The sequence below is a fragment of the Microtus oregoni genome, unplaced genomic scaffold (genome assembly GCF_018167655.1).
Source record: "Microtus oregoni isolate MIOR12 unplaced genomic scaffold, Mior012 000002F_ref0000024, whole genome shotgun sequence".
In the NCBI taxonomy this organism is placed as follows: domain Eukaryota; kingdom Metazoa; phylum Chordata; class Mammalia; order Rodentia; family Cricetidae; genus Microtus; species Microtus oregoni.
Genome location: NW_024543061.1, coordinates 21,112,499 through 21,139,060, shown reverse-complemented (window position 1 = coordinate 21,139,060; position 26,562 = coordinate 21,112,499).

Genomic DNA, 26,562 nt, shown 5'->3' with positions numbered 1-26,562 from the left:
AATCAAGGCATGGGAGCTATATGTGAGCTTTAATTTGAGAAACCTATCACCAAAATTAACTTTTGCTTTGTGATGTTAGAATGTTATTGACTGAAATTGCTTTGTAATGTAACATAGTCACACACATTTGTAAGTGTGAATATCAGGTGCTAAAATGTCAAATGACACAATGGATACTGTTCAAATGAATCAAAATGTTGATTATTGCAATTTCCAGAAGTCAAATTTATTAACAGACTTCTAAAATAAGTAGTGTTCTCTTTCCTGTTTTTATAACTGGTATTCATGGACACAATGAAAATATAAAGTCCACAGATACATTTAAGAATAATTATAAAAAATAAATAAGGCAAATGTTAACTCCCCCGTTTTTTATGCAAAAGTAGAGGTTCAAGGACAGTTTTCAGGAGATGGTTCTTTGCTACCCTTACTGAGTGGGCCCTGGGGATTGATTTTGTCATCAGGAGTGACCGCAGGTACTTTTATCCCTCGATGTTTCCCAACCACACAAATAAATACTCTTTCAAATATTCTCATTGCATGGATAATTGTATATATTTAATGTATTTTCCTTTTAGTACACACATAATCCATTACTTCTACTTATATGAATTTTAAAAATTATTCCTATGAGAAAGTGGTTTAGCTAATGGACCTTATTATGATATTGATCAGTGACCAATGGTTGAATGACTTGTTAAGTGCTTTGACTAAATGCAACTCTTAAACACTTTTACTCAAAATAGATTTCATCAATAATGTCTCATCTGCCAGGGGTGCATTCGAAAGAAATGCTGGGCTAAGTGTGTATATGTATGCAGGAAAAAAACAACTTAATGTAAAGTTTCTTCAGTTTGGCACTATTGGCATGTTCAAATCATTTCTTCAATAATGAAGACCACTCCTGTATGATTTGTGTATTTGTATATGTGTGTGTTTGTGTGTGTGTGTCTGTGCATGCGTTTATGTATGTGGTATCTATACATGCATTTACATATTTTGTAACAGGTCTCTACACCAACCCAGGATCCCAGTCCTTAGCACAACTGACATTATGTTCGAAATATCACTCAGACCTTGAAACCCAGTACAAAGCCAGCCTCACCCAATAAACAAAAACAAAGAACTAATCCATGAAACTTCACAGTTGTGGGAAAGTCCCTAAATGTATCAAACTTGATTTTTTGCTTCTGTAGTTCTGCTTCTGGATAATAGTTCTAAGTAACCCAAGTGTGTCAACCCAGCATGTGGTTTTTAAATCTAAGAAAGGATTGGAGTTTAGGTCACAGTCACCTAGTATAGTCACCAGTGGGCTAATAAATTTTCTATTTTCTTAAACCAGTGTCAGAGTAGTCTTTTCTAGTGATACCTCACAATATTGTGTGGATTCATATATAGGCTTATGTATGAACATTTATGTGAAGGCCAGATGTTGGTGTCTGGTGTCTTCTGTGATTACTCTTTATTCTTTGAGCAGGAGCTCTTGCTACATTCATATCTCACTGATTTATGTGACCTTTCTATCCACCTTGACCCAGGAATCCCTGCTTCCTGCTCCCATGGTGCTTGGATTACAACTAGGACACGACACATATCTAGCATTTCCACATGGGTTATTCATGCTCGTGTTACAAATGCATTACGCACCACAACATTTTCCAACCTTACAGTGTGAGATGTCTAATGATATTCCTAGACTTTACTCTGGAGTTACTTCTGATATCTCCTCTCACCGGTTAGGAAAACTTCAAATGTATGCAAATATGCAAAATGATCTCTGGGCTGCAAAGTTAGGGAACTAAGTGCCCATGTGCAGACCATATGGTAGGCCTCAAGCTTATGTAATTCAGGGCTCATTCAAATGGGTGATGCCCTTGACTCTGCCTCCAAAGTTCTGGGATTACCAATTCACACTGCATCTTCCAGCTCACACTAATTACTTCTTGGTAAGACAAGAGGCGATAAGAAAAATTAAAAATCACAAACTAAGATAAGGATTTTAAAAGAGTATTTTTCCTAGAATATTTCTGAAGCATGGGAAACATTATTTATTGCAAACCATTTTGGAGAGCTGAAGCCAATGTTTTTTTGTTAGACTAAATTAAATAAGACTACAGGGATAATAATACACTACTTTTAAAATTTTAATATAAAAGTTACAATAATTGATCTCCCTGCATAATTTAACTAATATGAGTTCTCAACTAAGAAAACATAAAAATGAAAAACACTATGTCACAGTTAGTTTTTTAAAGATTTATTTTCATTTTTATTTATGTGCATGTGAGTGCATGTCATTTGATTGTGGGTATCTGAAAGATACAGAAGTGTCACAGATACCCTGAAGCTGGAGTCACTGGCAAGTTTTCAGGGAGCCAACTCAGGCCCTCTGTAAGAGCAGTAAGAACTTTTAATGGCTAAGCCAGGTCCCCAGCCTCTTGACAGTTTCTTTTGGCCCTGAAACATTAATACTTGAAAGTCTAATTTAAAATTTTTACAGTTGAAGATGAACATGATTTTATTTGAAAAATAATGAGCATTTCAAAATGATTTACTTCTCATCTTATTACCGGTAATGAAAAATGTAATGATACCTGACAAATAAAATAGCTTAATAAGAAATAGGAACTGTCTAAAAAAATATGTGGATTATCTCATAAATATGAGCACATATTTTTAGCTGCTAGAAAAACCTAAACAGTCATTCCTTGAAGCTCACAAAAACAATTATATCCAAAAGGAGAAAATATTTATTATAGTTCTTAAACGTTTCCTTTAAATAATAATGGCAATAAAGCAGGAATGTGCATACCAAGGAGTAATTCTTATCTTCTACAGTAGACATAATCTTTTGTGTCAGTGATCAGTCAAGACTTAATGGTGACTCAAATACATTTGCTCTGTAAGCATGAGGACCCAAGTTCAGATCCCCAGCTGCAATAGAAAAAAGAAGGAACTCCCAGCTGTAAACTGCTTGTGTCTATCAAATCCCTCTCCTCCGGGCTCAAGGGAATTTGATGAGCCCTGCTGAAGAGAAGACAGAAAGAGTGTAAGAGCCTGTGAGGATGAAGGGCATGAAGAGAACAAAACCCTCTAAATCTTTGTCATCAAAGCCCTTATGAACTCGAGAAACTGAGGCAGCATGCATGAGTCCTCTTCACATCCTTTGCATATATGATAAGGCTTCCAAATTCATAGTTCCATGGGACTTCTGACTGTGCGAACAAGTGAGTCTCTGTTTCTCTGGTCTGTTCTTATACTCTTTTCCCTTTTGTTTGTTTGATGTTTTGTCCAATTCCATTGTGTTCGTTTTTGTTTTATCACATTATATTTTATTACATTTTTATTCCTTAGAAGGCTCTTTTCTTTTCTAATGAGAGACAGAAAGGGAATGGATCCAGATGGGAGGGGAAGAAAGAGGAACTGGGAAGAGTAGAGGGAAGGGAAACTGTAATCAGGATATATTTTATGAGAAAATGATCTATGTTTAATAAAAGAAAAAGCAAGTGGACCAAGCCATAGCTATTCTGCAACCCCAGCAACTTGGAAAATGAAGCAAAAGGTGTCCTGAGGCTTCCTGACTATCAGCCTAGCTCAAGTTAAATGACAGACTCTATCTCAAATTAATGAGTTGATAAAGTGATAGAGCAGGGAATTCAGCATCCTCCCTTGTCCCCTCTGTGTATGGAAGTGCACATGTGCACACACATGAGAGAGATAGAGATAGAGAGAGGTGGGGAGGGAAAGGAATAATTCAAATGTAGCAATTCTTGATTAATTTAGAAAGAATGATTTGTGTCAGTTTGAAAACAATTCAACTGGCCATATTGTCATTTCTTATTCCTGTTACTGATAGGAAAGAACATGAACTATATGAAGTTCACTGTTGCCTTATATTGTGTGTTTATGCTTTGGATAGAAAATGAAACTTCAGGTGGTACAGGTGCTGCTTGTCTGGGGTTTTCTGTCCTGCCCAGTCCTTGTTCTGCCTGGTTCCCACAGTCGTTAAGTCCCAAAGAAATCACAGAAAGATCTACATTAACTGTAAACTGATTGGCCTATTAGCTTAGGCTTTATATTAACTCTTATAACTTATATTAGCCCATTATTCTTGTCTATGCTAGCCACATGGTTCGGTACCTTTTTTCAGCGAGGCAATCACATCTTGCTTCTTCCGTGGCAGGCTCACAACCGAAGAAAGAGCTTCCTTCTTCACATTGACCTGCCTCTACTTTCTGTCTGGTTTTCCCACCTATACTTCCTGCCTGGCTACTGGCCAGTCAGCATTTATTTAAAACATAATTGACAGAATACAATTGTCCCACACTAGGTGCTGATCTGTAAACCACGGCAAGATTTAATAAGCATGTCTGCAAGGTACTACAAACCATCTTACAAGCTTCATTCTGTTTTCTCTCAGAGACATATTTGATTTCAACAAGTAGTAATGCTACTGGAGTTGGTAGAAATGTTGTTGGATGGAGTTTAGTTTTGTTGCTTGGGTATCTAACTTGGATATAGTTGAGTGATATTCGGTTTCCCTGATGTCCGTATGTATATGTGGTCAGAAAGAGTTAGAACTAGTTTCAGGTGAAACTACAAGTCTATTATTATTACGGTGGTACATGGCAGCAAGCAGACAAACATGATACTGGTGAAAGAGCTGAGAGTCCTACATCTTAATCCCTAGGAATCAGGAAGTAAACTGTTTCATTGGGTATATCTTGATCATATATGAAACCTCAAAGCCCACCCCCACAGTGACATACTTCCTGCAACAAGACCACATCTATTTCTACAATCCAGAAAATAAAAGGATTTCTGAAGGTATCTCTATTCTGAATTTCAGGTTTTATTACAAATATATAGTAATAAAACCCACATGATATTGAAATAAAACATGGTAATCAATAGAATTGAATTGAAGACCCAGATATAAAGTCACATACATATTGACACCTGATTTTTGATAAAGAAGCCAGAAATACACAATGGAATACAAGACATCTTCAACAAATGGCACTGGTTAAACTGGATGGCTTCATGTTAAATAATGCAAATAGATTTATACTTGTCACTCTGCATAAAACTCAACTTCAAATGGGTCAAAGACCTTGACATAAAAACAGAAACACTGGATATCATAGAAGAGAAAGCAGGGAATGGCCTTGAAATCATTAGCATAGGGGATTTTCTGAATATAACAACATTAGCCCAAGAACTAAGATCAACAATTAATAAATGGAACCTCATGAAACTTAAAATGTTCTGCATAGTAAAGCATGCCATCAATAGCTGTCCCTGCCCCTCATCAGCTGCAGTACTTGGAAAAGTAACCCACACTCTTTGCCTGGGCAACACAGTTGAGCTATCCCTGAAGGTGTAAGTATGGAAGAATGTTGTAATCGGAACGGCAGGTCTGCATCCCCAGCACCCCGGCCACCTGGCTAGCTTATGCCCCGAAATAACAACACACAAATTGTATTCACTTAAATACTGCTTGGCCCATTATATCTAGCCTCTTCTCGGCTAACTCTCGTACCTGGACTAGCCCATTTCTAATAATCTGTGTAGCATCCCAAGGTGCTCTTACCGGGAAGATTCTAGCCTATGTCCATCCTGGGTCGGAGCTTCATCGTGTGTGCCTCAGAGAGCAGAGCTATCACATCTGCCCAGGAGAGTGGAGTATGGCGTCTCTGAGCTCACTTCCTCTTCCTCCCAGCATTCTTTTCTGTTTACGCCGCCTACCTAATTTTCTACTTATCAGGGCCAAGCAGTTTTCTTTAATTGACCAATGAAAGCAACAGATAGAAATATGACCTCCCCACATCATTTCCCCTTTTTCTGTTTAAAAAGGAAAGGCTTTCACTTTAACATAGTAAAATTACATATAACAAAACAGTTATCAAGTAAGAATTACAGTTACAACATTAATATCTATTTATTTTTTATCATGACTAAGGAAAACTATAACTATAACTAACTATTCTTCAACTCCATCAAAGACTCCAGAAAGATACATTATTACCTAAGCAAACAAGAAATAAGCAACTTTCAAACTCTATAAATGACAGAGACATCTCACTGCCTGGACAGTCACCCAAAGTTCCTCTGTACCGTTGGGGCATTCATCTTCAGCCTTCAGGCCCATAGTATCCAGCAGACATTTCCATGAAGCAGGAAAATTCAAAGTCAGTTTAGTCACTATCTGTTGTGTCCTGCAGAAGGTCTCACAGACTCTTTCATGAGTCAGGAACCCCGAAAGATCATCTCACCTTTAGGTAAGTTCAGTAGTCCTCTCTCTGTGGGTTCTCTGTGTTCAGTTTATGCAATAGTCCAGGCAAGAGCAGTTTCTTGCCCAAATGGCTATCAAACTCCAAAAGGAGCCTCTTCGATGCCCATCTTCTCCTTGAAGTAGATTGGTGCTGCCAGGAGCAGAGTGTCTCTTGGCATGAAAAGTCCTAAGTTATTAAAACATTTAAAAATGCCATATTCTGTAGTCTTTGAAAGATATGAAAAATGCCTATCTAACTAAAATATATCTCTATATATCTAGAAAATCTAACTAACATAACTACAAGCTTGACTATTATTGATGATTATCCATTAACAACCAATATACGTTACATTTTTAAATGAACTACACAATAACAATACATTAATTAATATTAGAAATACATATACATATAACAAAATTGACCTTAAATTTAAATCACTAAAGCAAAATCCATATCAATCAAATTATTCATATCTCTATCATATCCCCCTTTAAATGTAAAAGAACATTTATAAACAATATTTGGGAATATGGGCGCAGTTATTTCTCTCCAAACTGCTTCCCGCTGAATGGGGGCATCGTTAATTAGGTCTTTCATGGTATAACCTGTGTGCTAGTTTCATCTCAGTTGGCAGTTGAGCGAAGCAATTTTCTTAAGGTGTTCACAGCAACCCTTCAGGAGGGCATGGTCCATCATACCATATTGGGATAGAAGCAATCCACAGACTCTCACCCTCTGTGAAAACAAAATAAGAAACTCCTTTCCAAAGCATCATGTCCTTAGATCCAAATTTCAAAGTCAAGGCATTTTCAAAATATCTATGTTGGATTAGTTCAGCAGCATTTATAAACAAATATCTTTTAGCAGCTGTTGCTCCTTCCTCAGCATTCAAACAATTCAAACAGAGCATAATAGCATACAGTATCAAAACTCTCTGTGTATTTTCCATCTTTGTGCGTTTTATTTTAACCTCTATTTTTTTTTTTATTTTTGTTTTTTGCTTTTTGAGACAGGTTCTCTGTATTTTTGATCTGGAATAACTCTGTAGACCAGGCTGTCCTTGAACTCTCAGAGATCCACCTGTCTCTGCCTCCCAGGCATTAGGGATTAAAGGCCTGTGCTACCACATCTTGAAGTCACAGAGGTCAATCTCCCTCTGCCTCCCAAGTGTTGGTTTTAAAGGTTTGTGCTACCACATCCAACTACTCTCTTCCTTATTTTTGTTTTTTACTTTAAGAACTTTAACTTTTAGTCTGCATATATTTTTAACACTGTAAATCATTTAAATATTTTCCTTGCCTTTGATGCTCTCTTTACTGTATCTCTCTCTGTTTTTCTGACCACATGAGCCTTTAATTTACCAAGCAATCTCAGTAGGACTAAAGCCATAGCTTTGTCGGCTAGATGTAGCCCATTCCTTAGCTTTCTGCCATTCCAACCTTGTGGCTGTGGTACCGGCCAGAGCCGCATTCAGTGCCACAAGTCTACAGTGTTTCAAGGTCCTTGCCATCAAACAACCTGCAACAGACAACACTCAAATCCTCTCTCTGTAGCTGGCCCTCCTGCCTCAAACAGTCAGAGTTTGCCCTGGCAGGACGGCCCAGAAAGCTGGCATTTTAAAACAACACAGGTTTTTTTCCTGCTACTGCTGAAAACAAACAAGCATTCAGTCGGCTTTATCAACACCATTTAAATGTTTCGTGGCAGGACCTCTTAAGAGCAGCAGGGTTTTGCAGCCGAAGCTGAGTCAGGAAGCGTCTCTTAGATGAGAGCGCTTGCTTGCTTCTAGCAAGCAGAGCAGACCTGAGAAATAGCTGCTACCAAGAAAACATGCTTTACTCTTTCCCAAGCTTTCTCAGGCTTTCAGTGGATACAGTTGTCCACAAGTCTGGGCGCCATTCTGTTGTAATAGGAGTGGCGGGGCTGCGTCCCCGGCACCCTGGCCACCTGGCTAGCTTATGCCCCGAGATAACAACACACAAACTGTATTCTTTTTAAACAGTGCCTGGCCCATTAGTTTCAGCCTCTTAACCCATTTCTAATAATCTATGTAGCACCACGAGGTGTGCTTACCAGGAAAGATTCAGCATGTCTGATCTGGTGGCTGGCTGCATCGCCATCTGCCTCAGAGAGCAGAGCTGTTGCGTCTGCCCAGGAGAGGGGAGCATGGCATCTCTGAGCTCACTTCCTCTTCCTCCCAGCATTCTGTTCTGTTTACTCCGCCTACCTAATTTTCTACCTATCAGGGCCAGGCAGTTTTCTTTAATTGACCAATGAAAGCAACAGATAGAAATATGACTTCCCACATCAAAAGAACCAACCGTGAGGTTGAGAAAGTGGGAGAAATGGCCCTGCTCATCACTGCAAGGGGTGAACTAACCAGGGCAATGATGTAGAGTTCATGCTGGTGAAGACAGAGGAGGGCTAGTCATTGCACCAGCCCTGAACCTACCTACACAGGCCAGAACCAGGATTATGAGTTGCCCATGCTAATATCCACCAATCAGAGATCTCCTGTAACATTGGGATAGGGGTGTCCAGGGACCTGTGGATCCTGGGCTACAAGATCTCCATTTCATGAAGCAGGGCAGCAACGGCATGTCCAAAAATTGTCCTAGCAAGAGCCCAGTGCCAATGGTGTAGAAGAGACCCTAGGGCCTCAAACCAGACCCATGATACTTTAGGGTGAATGCATATATGTAAAAAAAAATCTATTTATAAAAGGGTTTACTGCATGGCTCACTGTATCACACTGCAGCTTCCTCAACAAGATTCTCACTTTCGTTTTTTTTGCCCTCTTTCTTCTCTTAAATTTTATTTTGTTTTATTTGGGGATGGGTAGGTGACATTGGGAGACATGATGTGGTGGCATGCTATGAAAGAAACAAAATAAATTTTTAAAAGTTAAAATAAATCAATAAAATTCTTTAATTTTCAAAAGAGAAAAAAAGTATGGGGGGACAAATCTAAACAGAGAATTCTCAATAGAAGAAGAACACATAACTGAGAAACACTTACAGAAATGTTCAACATCCTTAGCATTTGGAATACAAATCAAAACCACTTTGGGATTTCATTTTAGGATCATCAGAAAGGCTAAAATCAATAATTACCACAAGTGACAAGTTATGTGCCAAGGATGTGGAATTAGGAGAATAGTCATCCATTGCTGGTGGGAGTGCAAACATATATAGCCACTATGGAAAGCAGTGTCTTGGTTCCTAAGAAAGATGGGAACAGAACTACTTACAGATATAGCTTTATCATTCTTCTGCAATTATTCAAAGAAAACTTCAAGCTGTCAGAAGGACACTTGTTCTACCATGCTCATTGCTACTCTATCGTAATAGCCTTGAACTGAAAATAAATTAGACAAAATTTAACAAAAGAATGAAGAAAATGTAGGACATTTATATGATAAAATATTAGCCACCTGAAAATAAAGATATCAGGAAATTTGCAGACAAATGGATGGGACAAGAAAAAAAGTCACCACGAGTGAAGTAACTCAGACTTAGAAGATAAATATGGTATGTATTTGCTTCTATGTGAATATTGTAACTATTAGCTGTTAAATAAATGATAACCAAGCTACTGTCTGTATACCTGAGATGTTAGGCATAGAGGAAAGGACAAGGGGAAACATATGGATTTCTCAGGAATTAGGAAATAGAGTAGATTTTATGGGTGCAGTGAGGGTACAGAGGTCTGAAACAGAAAGATCATGTCAGGAGGAAGAAGGAATACAGGGAAAGACAGCTAAAATGGAGGGATAATTGAAGGGTGGTAAGAAAACCAAGTGCTGTGGAAACATCCTAAAGTATATGAAGTTGACTAACAAAGTCCCCTAATAATGGTGATGATATAGTCCCAACTGGCCATCTCTTGTCACCAAATGAAAGTTGCAGTACCAGGTCTAAGTTACATCCAATTGAGTTGTTATCCAAAGGTGTCCCATATGGAAAACCCCCCAAACATCTAGGCTGTTGCTAAGACAGTAGCTTGCTCTCCACAAACTTACACCAAGGTCCCGTTACTGAAGATAAACCCGATATAACTAATTGAACATGGAGAAGTTAAGCTGGTGTTTATATAGAACCTTTATTCATATTTTCTAGTGTCTTTGATATGAAAAGATAATCTACAGATGGCGATAAGAGAAATTTACATACCAACTGAGCCTCAAAACCTTTGACCTATAATGCTTTCCTGCCTGTAAAATGTGTCAAGTCAATGGTGGAAGAAAAAAAAAAAAGCTTGTGGGAGTAAACCACCAATGTCTGATTTGACTTAAGATCAACTCTATGAGATGGAATCCAGAACCAACACGGCTTGTATGACCAAGTACCAAAGACTGGATAGCCCAGTGAATTAAGGTAACACTAAATATTACTGTTTTATAAAAAAAATGACTCCTAATGATAATCTGTTATACGAAGTGGTTATTTAGTGCTGGTAAAGCTAGAACTCAGTGTTTAATAAGCTAGGACAATACTTGTTCAGCCAGCATCAGAGAAGCTTTCTCCTGTAGCAATTAGGAACAAATACAGACACTCACATCCACACTTTATGCGGAGAAAGAGAACTTGAAACACACAGTCCAAAATGGGATGTCTTCATCAGTTCTATCCCTCCAAGCTCAGGATGCCCCTTGGAAGAGGAGGCAGAAAGAGTGTAATTGCCAAAGAGGATGTAGGACACCAGAGCAAGACCCTCTGAGTCAACTAACAAGGCTCATAAAATATCACAAAGCCTGAGGCAGCCAGTACATGATCTGCATGGGTCTGTACCAGGTCCTCTGTATATGTATTATGGCTTCCAGTTTACTGCTTATATGGGATTCCTGAGAGTGTGAACAAGTGGGTATCTGATTCTGGTGGCTTCTCTTGGGCTTCTTTTCCTTTTGTTGTTTGGACATGTCCAACTTTGAGGTGATGGCTTTTCTTCATCGTAATGCATTTTATTTTATTTTGTCATGTTTTGCTGTTGTCTCTTAGAATCCTGTTTTTTCTTTTTTTCTAATGAGAGACAGAAATGGAGTGGATCCATTAGGCAGGGTAGCTGAGGAGGAACTAGGAGGAGTAGATGGAGGGGAAATTTTAATAAGGATACACTATATGGTAATTTATTTTTAATAAAAGGGGGAAATTCATTTTTAAAAGGGATGGAAAAGCCAGAGTGGATGCGGGACTCCAAAAAAAACAAGACCCTCTAAGTCAACATGAGCAAAGCTTTTATGAATTCACAGAGTCTGTAGCAAGATGGATACAGTATGAACAAGTCTTCACCAGGTACTCTGTTCTTCCCTTATAGCTTCCAGTTTAGTATTGTTGTGGGTTTCCTGAGTATGTGAACTAGTAGGTGTCTGATTCTTGTGCTTTCTCTTGTATTCTGCTGGTTTGTTTTGTCCAATTCAAATGTGATAGTTTATTAGTTTTTTAGTTTATTTTATATTGTTATATTTTTAAAAATAAATGAATGAAAACATAGCCACTGGGATAAAGGTTAACAATGGGACTGCCATTTATACCTGCTGGGAGAAGAAAAACCAGTTTTATCCTTTAGAGTGACACTGGGTATAACAATCACTCTAAGGTAGGTTTCATGTTCAGGAAGTCAATAACAGACTCCTTGAGTTAATTTATTTTGCATGTGCATGTTTTATTTTATTTTATTCATTTGGAGTGATGTTTTATTTATTTGTAATTCTTAGTTTGGGTATGCTAAGTTATATTGTTTTTTATTTTTTATTTTTTGAGAAAGAAATTAAAGTTGGGTGGATAAGGAAGAAAGGATCTGGAACATCTTAGAAAAGGGGGAAGAATATGATCAAAATATATTTAAAGTTAATAAATAGGCATTACAAAATAAATTTATAGTCTTCAACTTATATGCTATATTTATATGTATTTATTTATAGGGCATAATTGGGCAAGAGAAAAAATTTACATAGATTTGTGTTTATTAAATCCTCCCAAATTTGTCAAGATAAGACATCATAGCCTACTGAAATTATGATATATAAATTAAAAGCCAATGGAATAAGAAAATCCCAGAAACAAACTATTACATAAAATGTTCAGTGATTTTTGGTAAAACCCCATTCTCTGAGATAACAACATTTTCTACAATGATACAAGTAGTATTTGGCAAACCATACTCTATATGTGAGGAATAACCTTGGACTTTATTGTTGCTCTCTGAATGTGTGTTTCCCAGAACTCAAATGTTACAACCTCTCCTCTATGTGTGTGATATTAAGAAGTAACCAGCTGAGAAGTGAGTAAAACATGCACAGTCATTGCAATTTTTAACAAAATAATGTGTGCATGAATTACACTTGTTCCAGTACTTCTTAAAAGTGTGCAGAGAGCCAAGGACTCTGCTGTTAAGAGTGATTTCATTGAAAATCTGATTGCCTGAGCTCAATTGCCAGAATCAACTTATAAAGCCAGACGCAATAGTGCACACACCTGTCAAGCCAGCATGTCCTTCTCTGGAGCTGGGAGACAGAAACTTGTGAATAGACAAGAAGCTAACTGACCAACCTACCTGGAGTACAGTATGAAAAGGGGCAGAAATAAGGAGAGACCTAGATTCAACAGGTGGAAGAACAGAAAAGACTACTGACACCTGAAACTTAGTACTTGTCCTCTGAGCTTCATATACAGGACATCACACACACACACACACACACACACACACACACACACTAAATAGATAGATAGATAGATAGATAGATAGATAGATACAAGATTTAAACATGAGAGTGGTTCTCTGACCTCTTGGTGTTTCGAGTTATGTGCAAATGCAGTCTATGAGACAGCAAAGGTGTTCAGTGTGTGAGCTTTGTCCCTGTAGCAACCATCTCAGTCTCTCAGATACTTAGATCTCTGTGTTACTTTTCATTATTTTGCAAATACTGTATAGGTGACCAATATTTTCACAGATGTTCTTTGAAAGAGAATCCAAATAATGAGCTATTTTCAGAAATTCACATCAAAGAAATGAGACTGGGATGAAACATGTCTTTAAAATTGGATTTACACGATTTGCCTAGGGTTATACTAGATTCCATATTCACACCACATCCAATAATCAGAGCGTTGGTCATTGTATCTCAAGGTGTCTAATATTAATATTTGAGGCTAGTGCAGCAACTATCAAATTTCAACCCTTATAATCTTCTTATATGTACATTTTAATTTTCTTTAATAATTTTTGCTTTATTTATTTTATAAACCCTATCTTTCTTAGCCCTCCCTTTCTCTCCCCAATTCCTGTGTGTGTGTGTCTGTTTATATGTGTGTGTGTGTGTGTGTGTGTGTGTGTGTGTGTGTGTGTACATGCACTCAAATGCTATTCTTGGATGTGTAGAGTTCAGAGGAAAACTTGTAGATGTCAGTTTTGTCTAAAGACTCACAGTAGCTGTGGTTTCCTAATAAGTTCAAATCAGTCAATATTTTAGCTTGGAATAGGAAGCAGATCATCAGGTTCCACCTTAGTTGGAGAGCTATGGAAAGTTGATGGATGCTGGGGTTAGGGAAAGTCGAATGTCTTTAAAAGCATGTCTCTTGTTAGATAAACTACACTCTAGTAGTTAGCCCCAAACCTGGAAATACATATGCAGCACAAATTGGACAAGGTGTAAAAAAATTTAAAAAAGAAAGAGGACATGGTATGAATGGTAGTAAGGAGTGGTTATGGGAATCAAAATGAAATTAGGAGAGACTATGATCAAAATACATTTCCATCATTATCAGAGAATTAATAAAAATCTAATAATCAAGTCAGTTCTGTACATCCACTATGTAAGTTCTAGGCATTAAAAATATCAGGTCATACGTCTTGGCAAAAAAAAAAAAAAACTTTACCTACTGCCTCATATCATTGGCTATTGAGGTTTATAGCTTCTTTAAATCTAACTAAGAAACATGGCTTAGTACATGTTCTTCAATATAACTTTTGGAGCAATGGTACTATTTCCTCATTGAGGAAATTTTTTAGTAAAGTTTACATATGTGATTCCATTTAAGACTCACAACAAATGCAATAAAAAGTTTAATAGCATCACCAGATAAGGAAGACAGAAAATAATTTACATACCAATGCATCACATATACACAAACCTTGTTTATCATTGTAGGACTCTGGTTGAATTTATAAACCTTTATTTAATCAATTTAATCTATAAAAATGTTAGGGATTCATTTGCACACAATTTTCCTGTCTATTTTATAATTGTGTTTCAGAAATTAGTCTTATGATTTAATGCATATAGAAGCCACCTTACATACATGCAGACACATACATATAATAATAATAGAAGTATTTTTTCAAACTTAGTATTCCTTAATTATCTGTAATTCAAGGTGTTTAATTAAACATAATAAAATGTCTTCAATTTCTAAATATTCATCTTATTTGTATTTGTGTGTGTAGAGTTATAGATAGCCAAAGAGGCCAGAGGTGGGCATCAGAGCCCCTGGAGCTGGATTTGCACGCAGTTTTGAGCTACTTTGAGAGCTGAGAGCTCAACCTGGATTCTTCCCAAGAACAGCGATCTCTCATAACCAACCTCTAAACCATCTCTCCATTACCTAAATCATTATTTATGTATAAATTGATTTTTTTCCTACAGTTTTCTTTGCATTTAAAGAAATAAGTATTTTCCAAAACCTAATAATAATAATACTAGTATTCTAAATTGCCATCATCTTGTAGAAGAAGCTGACACATAAATTTATGTTCAGACCAGAAGTTAATAGGAGATAAAAATAAACTACATGAACACTGAACATAACGAAGACAAGACTTGATAACATGGCAGTCAAATGCAAGTCATTCCATATACATCTGTAGTTCTCAGTCTCTCAAACAGAATTGTTCAGCCATATCAACTGAAGGCATTATCAATATGCAGATGCATGGTTGGATTTCTTCCTCACATTCTGATTTAGTATATCTGGAGAGTCTCAAGAACATGTGTTTTTATTAGTTCTCATGTGATACTCAAGTTCCCAGGATGTTTTGCTTTCATAGTGTCTACTTATTGACATGCCTGATTTTATTTTGAGTCACCTGATTTCATTTTGCAGATACCATATTCTCCATATATTGAAGTTTTATGTCCACTCTGAATTGAACATCATGTTTCAAAAATCACACCCAGTCCATGTATGTGTGTCAATGTCTTTTTTCCCAGTGTAAATAAAATAAAACATTTTATTACTGTTTTATCAATTTTGTCATCTTTGATATTGCTCTTATGACTTCCTAGGACGTCATAACTTATATTTATATAGGAAATTGTACATAATCCAAAAATGTATATTAATTGGCTAGTCTCTGCTCCCCTAATTCTAAATACATAGCACTATTAGTATTATCAAGGCAATGATCATTATGTATTCAAGAAAAAAGGAAAAAAAATCTCACATTTCTTACATGTAATCAAGAAGTAGAGAGACAAAGCTAACAAAGTAAGTATGCAGAATGTTGTGAGAAACAGCACAGAGTCTTTTTGCCAAATGGTTAGTCAAGTTGTGACTACAAAGGAAAAATCATGAAGAAAAATGAAGAGTAGCTTTAGTGAGTATTGTGGTGATAGCACAGCAAAGCAGTCTTATTGCTGATTTCAGGGAATATTGAGTTGGTCCCCACATCAATCACTTTTCTTGCTGCTGTGACAGCATACCTAGCAAACGCAACATAGTGGTCTGAGGATCCGCTTTGCCTTTATATTTGAAGCTATTCTCCATCATGACAGCAAGAGTGTGAGGCAGCTGATCACAATGAATTAGCAGTCAGAAGGCAGAGAAACAAATGCTGGTACTTGCAAGGCTGCCAAGATCATATCTTCATTTTATTCATTCTATTGTAAAGTGGGTAATCCCTCTTCAATTTCACCTACCTGGAAAATCCCACATGAGCATCTCTTAGGTTATCCCAAGTGTTTTTAAGCTGACAATGAAGAGGAACCATTGGATGTCCGGATAGATCCAAGCAAGCACATCACTCATGCCAAACAAAACCACATTTAGAATGTATGAACACTTCAATTCCATGTACTTGATGAAGTTGAAAATGGTAAATTTACAACAACTACTAGAGTTTGGGTAATAATAATCTTAAAATGAAGCTGTATCTATGATGTAAAAATGAAACTTGAATCTGCAACTGCTGATGGAGATTATGTAAAAACTTTTCTACACAACCCACCTGAAATAATTGAGGAGCATGTCCAGACAATGCTGTAGATTATCAATACGCACAAATCAGCTTTGTATTAAAATGTGTCAGTAGCTAAAAAGGAGAGTCATTGTGAAATTTCAAACCTTTAAAGGACAAAGGAGACTCTCTGTTGGCTAATATGGCCCCAATTTTCGGTTCAAGTCAGCTGTTCATTGTCAATTCCTTTATCTCAGGTTCTTTGAGAAATACACAGAATTGTTTTAAGTGGATGCTCCTTAAGCAGTACTGTAAAGTAACTATGACAGCACATCTATTTATAACCTGGTTACAGAATATTTAAAGTTCTCTGTTGAGACCCTGTCATAGCTACTTTTCTATTGCTGTGGCAAAACATCATGAGGAAAGCAACTTACAAAAGAAAATATTTATTTTGGTACTCATGATTCTAGAGGGTTAGAGTTCATAACCATCAGGATGCAAAGAATGACAGAAGGCAGGTAGCCATGGTGCTGGAACAGTAGCTGAGAGCTCACATCTGATTCACATGAATGAGAGAGAGACAGAGATAGAGACAGAGTCAGAGACAGAGACAGAGATAGAGAGACAAGGAGAGAGCTAACTGGGCTTTTAAATTACGTGGGCTTTTGAAACCTCCAAGTCTGCCCCAGTGACACACCTCCCTGGGAAGGGCCATAGCTCCTAATCCTTCTCAAAACACTTCTACCAACAGGGGAATAAACCATTCAAATATCTGAGCTTACGTAGGTCATCTTCTTTCAAACCACCACAAATGTCTTGATTATTGAGTCTTATCACTGCAATAAGAATGTAATTAAGAAATTCACTTACCTACACATACATAAATAAAATCTTCAATAAAGTGGTCTTCTCATATTTCATTCACTTTTCCTCTCCCTATTTTGTTGATAAGTTTTCGTGTTTGTTCTTGAAAGTATTTGTGAATCTGTATGCGTGTGTATCAGTTTATAAACATAAACCCACTGACATTTTGTGTTGTTACTTTTCAGTGTTCTGAGATCATGAGTAAAGTTATATGTCTCTAGACATAGCTGCCCAAATCACAACAATCACATATGTTTTAACAAACATAAGAGGTGGAATAAAACTACTGAGTGTAGTTTTAAATAATCAAACTTTATATAACTATTATGTCAAAATAAGTCACTACAAGTTTTCTTTATACTCAGTAAACACACACTAGCAGTGTCCTGAATGACCGACTGTCACAGAACTCCTCTTAGGAAACCTACAGCCTCTTATACATGAATGAGTAAATGTGCAAACTATCTTTTACCCTCTTTAAGAGCAGAAGCATTTGTTGTTCCAGGATTTGGGTAGATACAGGCTTTCCTGAACTGCCTCTTACCTTCCCATGTCAACTGAACCCAAATGAAAAGGAAATAGAAACTTTCAGAGCTATTGCATACTCCTTTACTCATTTAATAGTGCAGAGAATAAAATAAGTGAAAATGAAATCTGACATGGCTTATCATATGATAATTAGACATGTCACGATATTTTTGTTTTATTAGAAATGAAACAAAACAAAAATATTTTGGATATAGGCTTCTGAGAAATTAGATCTTAGGTAAAAACAAAAATTTCTTGGAAAATGAGAAATCAAAAAATTTTATTACAGCTTGGGATAATTAATCAATTACTTAAAACATAATTTTCTGTACACTTAAAATGGACCAACATATAGGGATGTTGAAAAAACATTCTAGTGGATAATATTGTTTTTATTTCTGAAGTTTTAGATTAAAAACAGCATACATATTCATAGTTATCCATTTTGTAAATCCCAAAACTCAAAAACAAAAATGTAAAACCTCATGAATGGAACCCCATAAAAGCATGGACCACATTAGAAGGGTATCAACGCGTGTCTTCTTTGTAAAATTATTTTAATAAAAGTTTTAACATATATATCTGAAGAGATATATAAAGGCCATATTAAGGTTACTATATTGCTTCATAAGATAGCAGACCTAGCTGAAAGATACAAGCCATAATTAGCAAACCATAAAAACATATCCTGAAACAGCAAGTGCACAAATTTTCACAGTGGTTATGAAATAAAACAGAAAAGAATGACCCATTATCCCTAGAAGAAACTCAATATCCCATTTTAGAGTTTGTTTTCACGATAAAGTGAGACTCTGTCTCTGTTACCTTCCTTATGTAAGATCATGTCATCACTCATATCATCTTTGGAAAGAAAGGCTTGAAGTCTTGTGCTTGTTTTTTCTTTCCAAGTACACCCTCAACTAAGCAGTGCAGTAATACTTTGCAAATATTAATAAACCAGCTATGTTTTCAATGCCCTTTTCAGGCACGGGACTTCATTGGGTGAGTACAGTACAGGTATATTCTTGCAGATGATTAGAGTATCATAGCCATCTGGTCACACAGTTCTATTCCTTTGTTATATAGATGTGTAGGGCCATTGCTTGCCTCTCTGATGAACATGTACTGAGTTATGAGAGACTTGCAAAGAGCTGCATTATGACCAAGAGTGAAGACACACAAAAAACAGACCGGAAGCAGCACTTTACTGCGTGTCCATCCTGAATAACATTAAGAAATGGCTGGTAAGATTAGTTTGTCCTCTCAACTGCCAGGATCACACTTCTTACTCGCTGCCCCTGATTTGCCATCCTTGTGAACTCCCATAATGAAGCATTAGACCAGTTCCTTTTGTGAATCATTCTGTTCACCCCAGAAAAGAATTCCAGGGATATGTAGGTATGTAGGTATGTTCTCTCAAACATTTTGTCTTGTTATGTGTTTAATAGACCTTTCACAAAGTATTCCATAGAGGAATAGAATTTTCTAAGTATGTTATTATTTTGAAATGAATAAATCAAACTCTACCTCATTTATCGCTATCTCTGATTCTGGAAATAGACATTAAGATATATTAAGAGCAGACTCTTGTGCCCCCTGTTCACCAGGGTGAAGAAATATAGCTGGACATTAAAAAGATGGGGATAACACGGAAGATTAATTCCCTAGCATGTCTGGAAATCAGGGTTACCTGGTTTGTACCCTGTGACTTTTGCAGAGAGCTGTGCCTTGCGTCTCTGTGGGACTTGACTCCCACCGAGTATGGCAGACCAATCATTTTACTTAGTGTGATGGTTAATACTATCAACTTGACAGGATTTAGAAAGTCTGAAGAGACAAGCCTCTGGGCATGCTCATAAAAATTTTTTTAGATTAGGTTAACTAACATGGGAAGTCTCACTCTAAATATGGTTAGCAACATTCCATGGCTGAAGGACTGGAGAAAGCTAGCATTATCTCTCTGATTTCTGACTGAGCATGCAGTGTGACTAACTTCCATGATTTCCTAGCCCCATTGGACAATAAGTACTCCCTCCCACTTTCAGTCGAAATAAACCTTCCCTCCCTGATATTGCTTCCTATCACCTCTTTGGCTACAGCAATCTGAAAAGTCGAATGTAGATACCTCAAAACAGATGTTACAAGTAAGTAGGACACCATCCATATTACACTGTTGACCTCCCTGGAGAATCATGACATCATTAATTTATGGAGAATATAGTCAAAATTCTGAACAGATTTTTAAATTGCCAACTGGAGGAATTATGTCAGAGAACTTAACTCTTCTGTTTCAACACTTCCTGAGTACTACCATCTGACAATCCCTAAGGACTTTCTCCCAGTTATTTTGTACTGAACCAATTATCCCCTATCCACTTTATAGTTCTTTGATCATGATTCTGAAAGGTGAGATTACGAGGTGGAGACGTCTAGCCTACTAGGAACTCAGGAGAGGCGTTTCTTTGAAAACCTCATTTCCCTTCATACATTTGCACAAAGAAGTGGAAATGAACACAGACTTTGAAAACAAAACAGATGATACTGATGATTAGAACTTTGCTGCTGATGAAACTGAATGATTCACTTATTAAAGTTCTCAGAGAATTTACAGCTTACGTGAAGTCTATGAAGTGTGCAAAGTCATTAAAAAGTCAATGATAATGGGTAGAAAAGTCAAGTGAAGTTTAGAACCAGATACATTAAAAATGAAGCTGTACCCTACAAAGCCTATTTTTGCTTATCAACTTGACTACAGATGGAATTAATTAAAACCTAAGTGACTGGATATAATTATCAGGGACCTTTAAAGATTTAATTATTTGAAGTGGGAAGACCACCCTGAATTCAAGTCATGGAAAGTTAGACGATCCACCTTAAATCTGCCATACATCCTGGTGGCAGCCTGGAAAAGAAGTCAAATTTCACTATTTATAGATGATATGATAATATACATAAGGTACCCCAAAATTTGGCCAGGGAACTTCTACACATAATAAAAATCCTTCAGTGATGTGGCTGGATACAGGATTAACTTAAAAAAATAAGTAACCATCCTATATTCAAATGATCAATGATCTGAGAAAGAAATCAGGGAAGCAACACCCTTTATATTAGCCGCAGACAACATAAAATATGTATGCTAACTCTAACCAGAATATAAAGGACCTGTATGACAAGAACATTAGTCTCTGAAGAAAGAAATTTAAGAAGAAATCAGAAAATTGAAGGATTTCCCATGCTCATAAATCAGTAGGATTAACATAGTGAAATGGCAATCTTACCAAAAACAATCCATGGATTCAATGCTTTCCCCATCAAAATCCTAACATAATATTTCACAGACCCCAAAAGAACAATTCTCAATTCACATGGAAAAAATTAAAAAAAAAAAAAACTAGGATAGGGTAGGGTCGCTAAAACAATATTGTATGCAGAAACTTCAGGAGGTGTCACCATCTCTGACTTGAAACTCTACTAATAGATCTATGTAATAAAAACAGCTCGGTATTGGAATAAAAACAGACATGTGGCTCAGTGGAATCTAATCAAAACCCTGATGTAAATCCACAAACCTATGAACACTTGATTTTTGACAAAGAAGCCAAAATTATACCATGAGGAAAAAAAAAAAGAATCTTTGACAAATTGTGTTGGCATGACTGGATGTTGGCATGTAGAAGAATGCTAAGATCTCCATGTCAATTGCTCAGTACAAAACTTAAGTACAAGTGGATCCAAAACCTCCACATAAATTCAGTTACACCGAATCTCATAGAAGAGAAAATGAGAAGTAGTCTTGAACATGTTGACACAGAAGACAACTTCCTGAATATAACAACAGTACCACAGGCAGTGAGATTGACAATTAAAAAAGGGACCTCCTGAAACTAACCATCTTTTGTAAGGCAAAGGACACCATCAGTAGGAAAAAAAAAATCACCCTACAGAATTGAAAAAGATCTTCACTAACCCTACATCTGACAGAGGGTTGATCTCCAAAACATATAAAGAAGTAATGATACTAGACATAAAAATTCCAAATAATCTAAAAATAGGGTATAGATTTAAACAGAGAATTTCTCAACAGACAAATCTCAAATGGCCAAAATACACTTAAAAAATTGTTCAACATCATTAGCCATCGGAGAAATGAAAATCAAAATGAGTCTGAGATACCATATTTTACTTCTCAGAATGGCTAAGATTAAAATCACTAATAACAACTTGTGTTGGAGAGCATGTGAGGAGAATAATCCTCCACTGACAGGTGGAAGTACAAACTTGTACAGTCACTTTGGAAATTGATATGGCAGTTTCTCAACAAACTATGAAACAATCTACCTCAAAACCTAGCTATATCAAAATTGGGCATATATCCAAAACATGTTCAATCATACCACAAGGACACTTACACAAATATGTTAATAACAGCATTATTCATAATAACTAGAGCTTGGAAACATCCTAGGTCCTCCTCAAACAAAGAATGGATATAGAAAATATGGTATTTTCATAATGGATCATTACTCAGCTGTAAAACGAAAAATGACCTCAATCAAAATATCTTTCCTTGCTCTCATCTTTGTCTTTCCTCTATCTCGACTATCCCATTCTCTCAAGTTCTCCACCCCACTCCCCTTCCCCCTAGTCTTTCCCTTCTGCCCTCCATCCTCCCCCACCCCCACCATGCTCCCAATTTTGTCAGGTAATCTTGTCTATTTCCCCTTTCCAGGTGGATCTATGTATGTTTTTCTTAGGGTTCATCTTGTTACTTAGCTTCTCAAGGATTAATAACTATGTGCTCAATATCTTGGCTTTACAGCTAGTATCCACTTAACAGGGAGTCCATACCTTGTTCATCTTTCTGGGTATGGGTTACCTCACTTAGGATGGTTCTTTCTAAATTCCAACCATTTGCATGCAAATTTCAAGATGCCATTGTTTTTTACTGCTGAGTAGTACTCTAATGTGTAAATGTGACACATTTTCTTTATCCATTCTTTGGTTGAGGGGCATCTAAATTTTTTCCAGGTTTTGCCTATTACAAATAATGCTGCTATGAACAAAGCTGAACAAATTTTTCATTAAGAAAGACATTATGGGGCTAGCAAGAAACCTGGCACTAGAGAAATTCCCAGGAATCCACAAGGATGACCCCAGCTAAGACCCTAAGCAATACAGGAAATGGTGCCTGAACTGGCTTTCCCCCATAATCAGACTAATGAATATCTTAAATATTACAACAGAACTGATATCCAGCAACTGGTGGAAACAGAGACAGAGACCTGTGTTGGAACATTGGACTGAGCTCCCGATGTCCAATTGAAAAGTGGGAGGAGTAAGAATATGAGCAAAGGGATCAAGACCATGATGGGGACAACCACTAAAACAGGTTACCTGAGCTAATGTGAGTTCACCACCTCCAGCAAGACAGGGAAGGAAACAGCATAGGTTCAAACTAGTCCCTCTGAATGTGGGTGACAGTTGTATGGCTGGGGCAGATTGAGGGGTCACTTGGCAGAAGCACCAGGATTTTTCCCTACTGCTTTTACTGGCTTTGTGGAATGTATTCTCTTTAGATGGATAACTTGCTCAGCCTAGGTATAATAGGGAGGACTTTGGACCTTTCCAAAAGCAATATGTGTTACCCTCTCTGAGGAGTGGATTGGGGGTGGGGTACAGGGTTGGAAGAGGGAATGGGAGGAGAGGAGGGAGTGGAAACTGGAATTGTTATGTAAAATGAAAAAAGATAGTTTGTTTTGCAGGCAAACGAATAGAACTAGAAAAAAAAATCATTCTGAGTGAGGTTAACCAGATCCAGAAAGACAAACATGTTATGTACTCACTTATAAGTGGATATTAGTTATAAGGTAAATAATAACCAGGCTACATCTATAGCCCCTGAGAAAAAACAAGGAGGGCCCAAAGAGGAACACATAGATTTCTCTGAGAAGGGGAAATGTAATCAACCTTCTTCTTAAACAGGCAATGGAGGGCATTGATGGAGGGTTGGAACATGACGGATTGGTTTGGGTGTATTGGATTTGGAACAAAGGGGAAGAATAACGAAAGAGATGTCTTGATAGGTGTTGTATTACAGGTTTAGGCAGAAACCTGGAGTCAAAGAAACTCCCAGAAATCTGCATAGGTGACACCAGCTAAGGCTCCTAGCAATAGTGGAGAAGGTGCCTAAACTGGTCATCTGTAATCTGATTGGTGGTCACACTAATTATCATCAGAGAGCCTTTATCCAGTAACTCATAGAAGCAAATGCAGAGATCCACAGCCAAGCATTGGGTCAAGCTTTGGGAGTCCTGCTTAAGAGAGGGAGGAGGGATTCAAGGTCTTGGTAGGGGAATCCATAGAGACAGATGACCTGAGCTCACTGACTAGGGAGCCTGTATGGGACTGGCCTAAACCCTCTACATGTGTGAGACAACTGTGTAGTTTGGTGTGTTTGTTTTACTCCTAACAATAGGATGAAGACCGGTACTTGGCACTTGAGCTGACTTTGGGGATCCTATTCCCCATGCTAGATTGCCTAGTCCAGCGTTGGTGCAGGACAAGTAGCTTGGTCCTGCCTCCACTTGATGGGCCTTGCTTTGTTGACCCCCATGGGATTCTTGCCATTTTCTGAGCAGAAACTGAGAAGTAGTAGATAGGGAACAAGTAGTTTGAAGGGGGAAATTGGGAGGAGAGGAGGGAGGGGAAAACTGTGATTGGTAGGTAAAATAAATAAAAATTTTAGTTACTAAAAAAATAGTAACTCATTATAATCAAAATATAAAAAAGACATGGAAGAAGGAAGTGCTTGCTGCTGCTTATAAGTGGCCTGCTGATCCTCATATGGGCTGTCATGTCCATTCCTTTACTGGTTGAAGACCATGTTTCTTTGGGATACCAATGTAACTAATGAAAAACTGAGACGTCCAGCCTCAGGGACTGAACAATTACTGGATTAATGAACTTTCTATTGACAGATAATTATTAGTTGGCTAATTGGACCACCATTCTAGTAGACCATATGCATATGATTGATATGCATAACGATATTATATATATACACATATATACATATATTCAGTCTGTGCTTTTAGTTTGTTTTTCTCTAGAATTCTGACTAATACAGACCACACAATCGAAGAGTTATTAGCAACTGATGACATCTGGGAGAGGGAAAATTAGTTTACTTCAGAGTTGTCTCCTAATAGGCTGCCCATGTTCCACTGAATGGTTCTACACCATGTGCTTGGTAGCAGTCATGGACTCATTGTCTTTAAAAAATAGTACATGAAATTAGGAGAGAAAAGTTATAGGGTATATAGAAAGAGTTGAAGGATAATGGGTGTGCATTTGATCAAAATGTATGAGTATATGAAATTCTCAAAGAATAATTGTTTTAAAATTGAGTAAACAATGAATGTTTAATTTTCTATACTTTCCTTCACATTACTGAAAGCAAAAATGTAAGCATTCAGTTTAAATATGTGTAAAATAAAGCACTCATACTTTTATACTGGGTGTTTTTATTGAGAGTTACTTTCAAGATGGATGTCAGTGTAAAAGTTGGTGAGGTCTGAGAGATAGCTCATTGGATGAAATCGATTGCTGACTAGCCTTAGGATCTGAGTTCAATCTTCAGTATCCATATAATGCAAGGAGAGACCCTACTCCTACAAGTTCGTCTCTGACGTCAACATGCACATGCCCCTCCCGGGCACAAACAGCAATGCAATATACACTAAAATACAATTTTAAAACTAAAAATGAAAACAAGAGATGTTATTAACATTGAAAGCAGAAATGGTGTTTATGAACAAATGTTTAAATTGTGCATGTGTGCATGCAAGAGACTCACACAAAGAGAATAAAATCTAGTTAAATAAAGCTTTATGGAGTATTCAATAAAATTATGGATCTAGGTCTCTTCTTGGCTGAAATACAGCTTTGATATTCATGGAATATACCACATTTGGTATACTTTGATTGAATATTTATGAATTTTCATAGTTAATATGCAAAGTTATGCTGAAGAATTTTAATGCTTTTTATTTTTACAGTGTTTCCACATGTGCATTTTATCATTACCATTTTTCACCATCAGCTTTTTATCAGGTAAGCTTGTTAGGCATATTATTGTGGAGTAGTTGCAGACCCATTTATGGGTGGTTATTCAGGGCTTTGGCATAGGCATCTTTCTCATAATTAATATGTTTTTTATTGTGGAAATATTTGCTGTTAAAACACAAATGTCTTTTAAAAATAGATAGAATTTTTATACTCAATTGTCCAATTAGGAGTTCTTGGAGAATTCTAACTCTGCTATGTGCTTTGAGACTTGAGAATATTATCCCTTAAAGAAACATATTTGTAAAATATTAGCGGTGCAAATGTCTCTTGGCCTCAAGTGGAAATGGCTGGAATGATCATGACATGTTATTAAACATGATAGCAGCTTTGGAGCTCGTCTCTCAGAGGGACTCTTTCAGTTTCCCACTCACATGTCTTGAATCTCTTCACTCCATAATTTTTTCTGTTATTTGAGCACCAAGCAAATATAAACAAATATAAACTGAATGTTACACTTTAAAAATTAACATAATAGGAAAATAAACAGCATTCTGTACATCATCTTACACCTAAATACCACCAGATACTAGTCTTTGATCCAGATACCAAGTTCTTTGTATTTGTGATTTGGGGTGAGGAATTGTTGGAG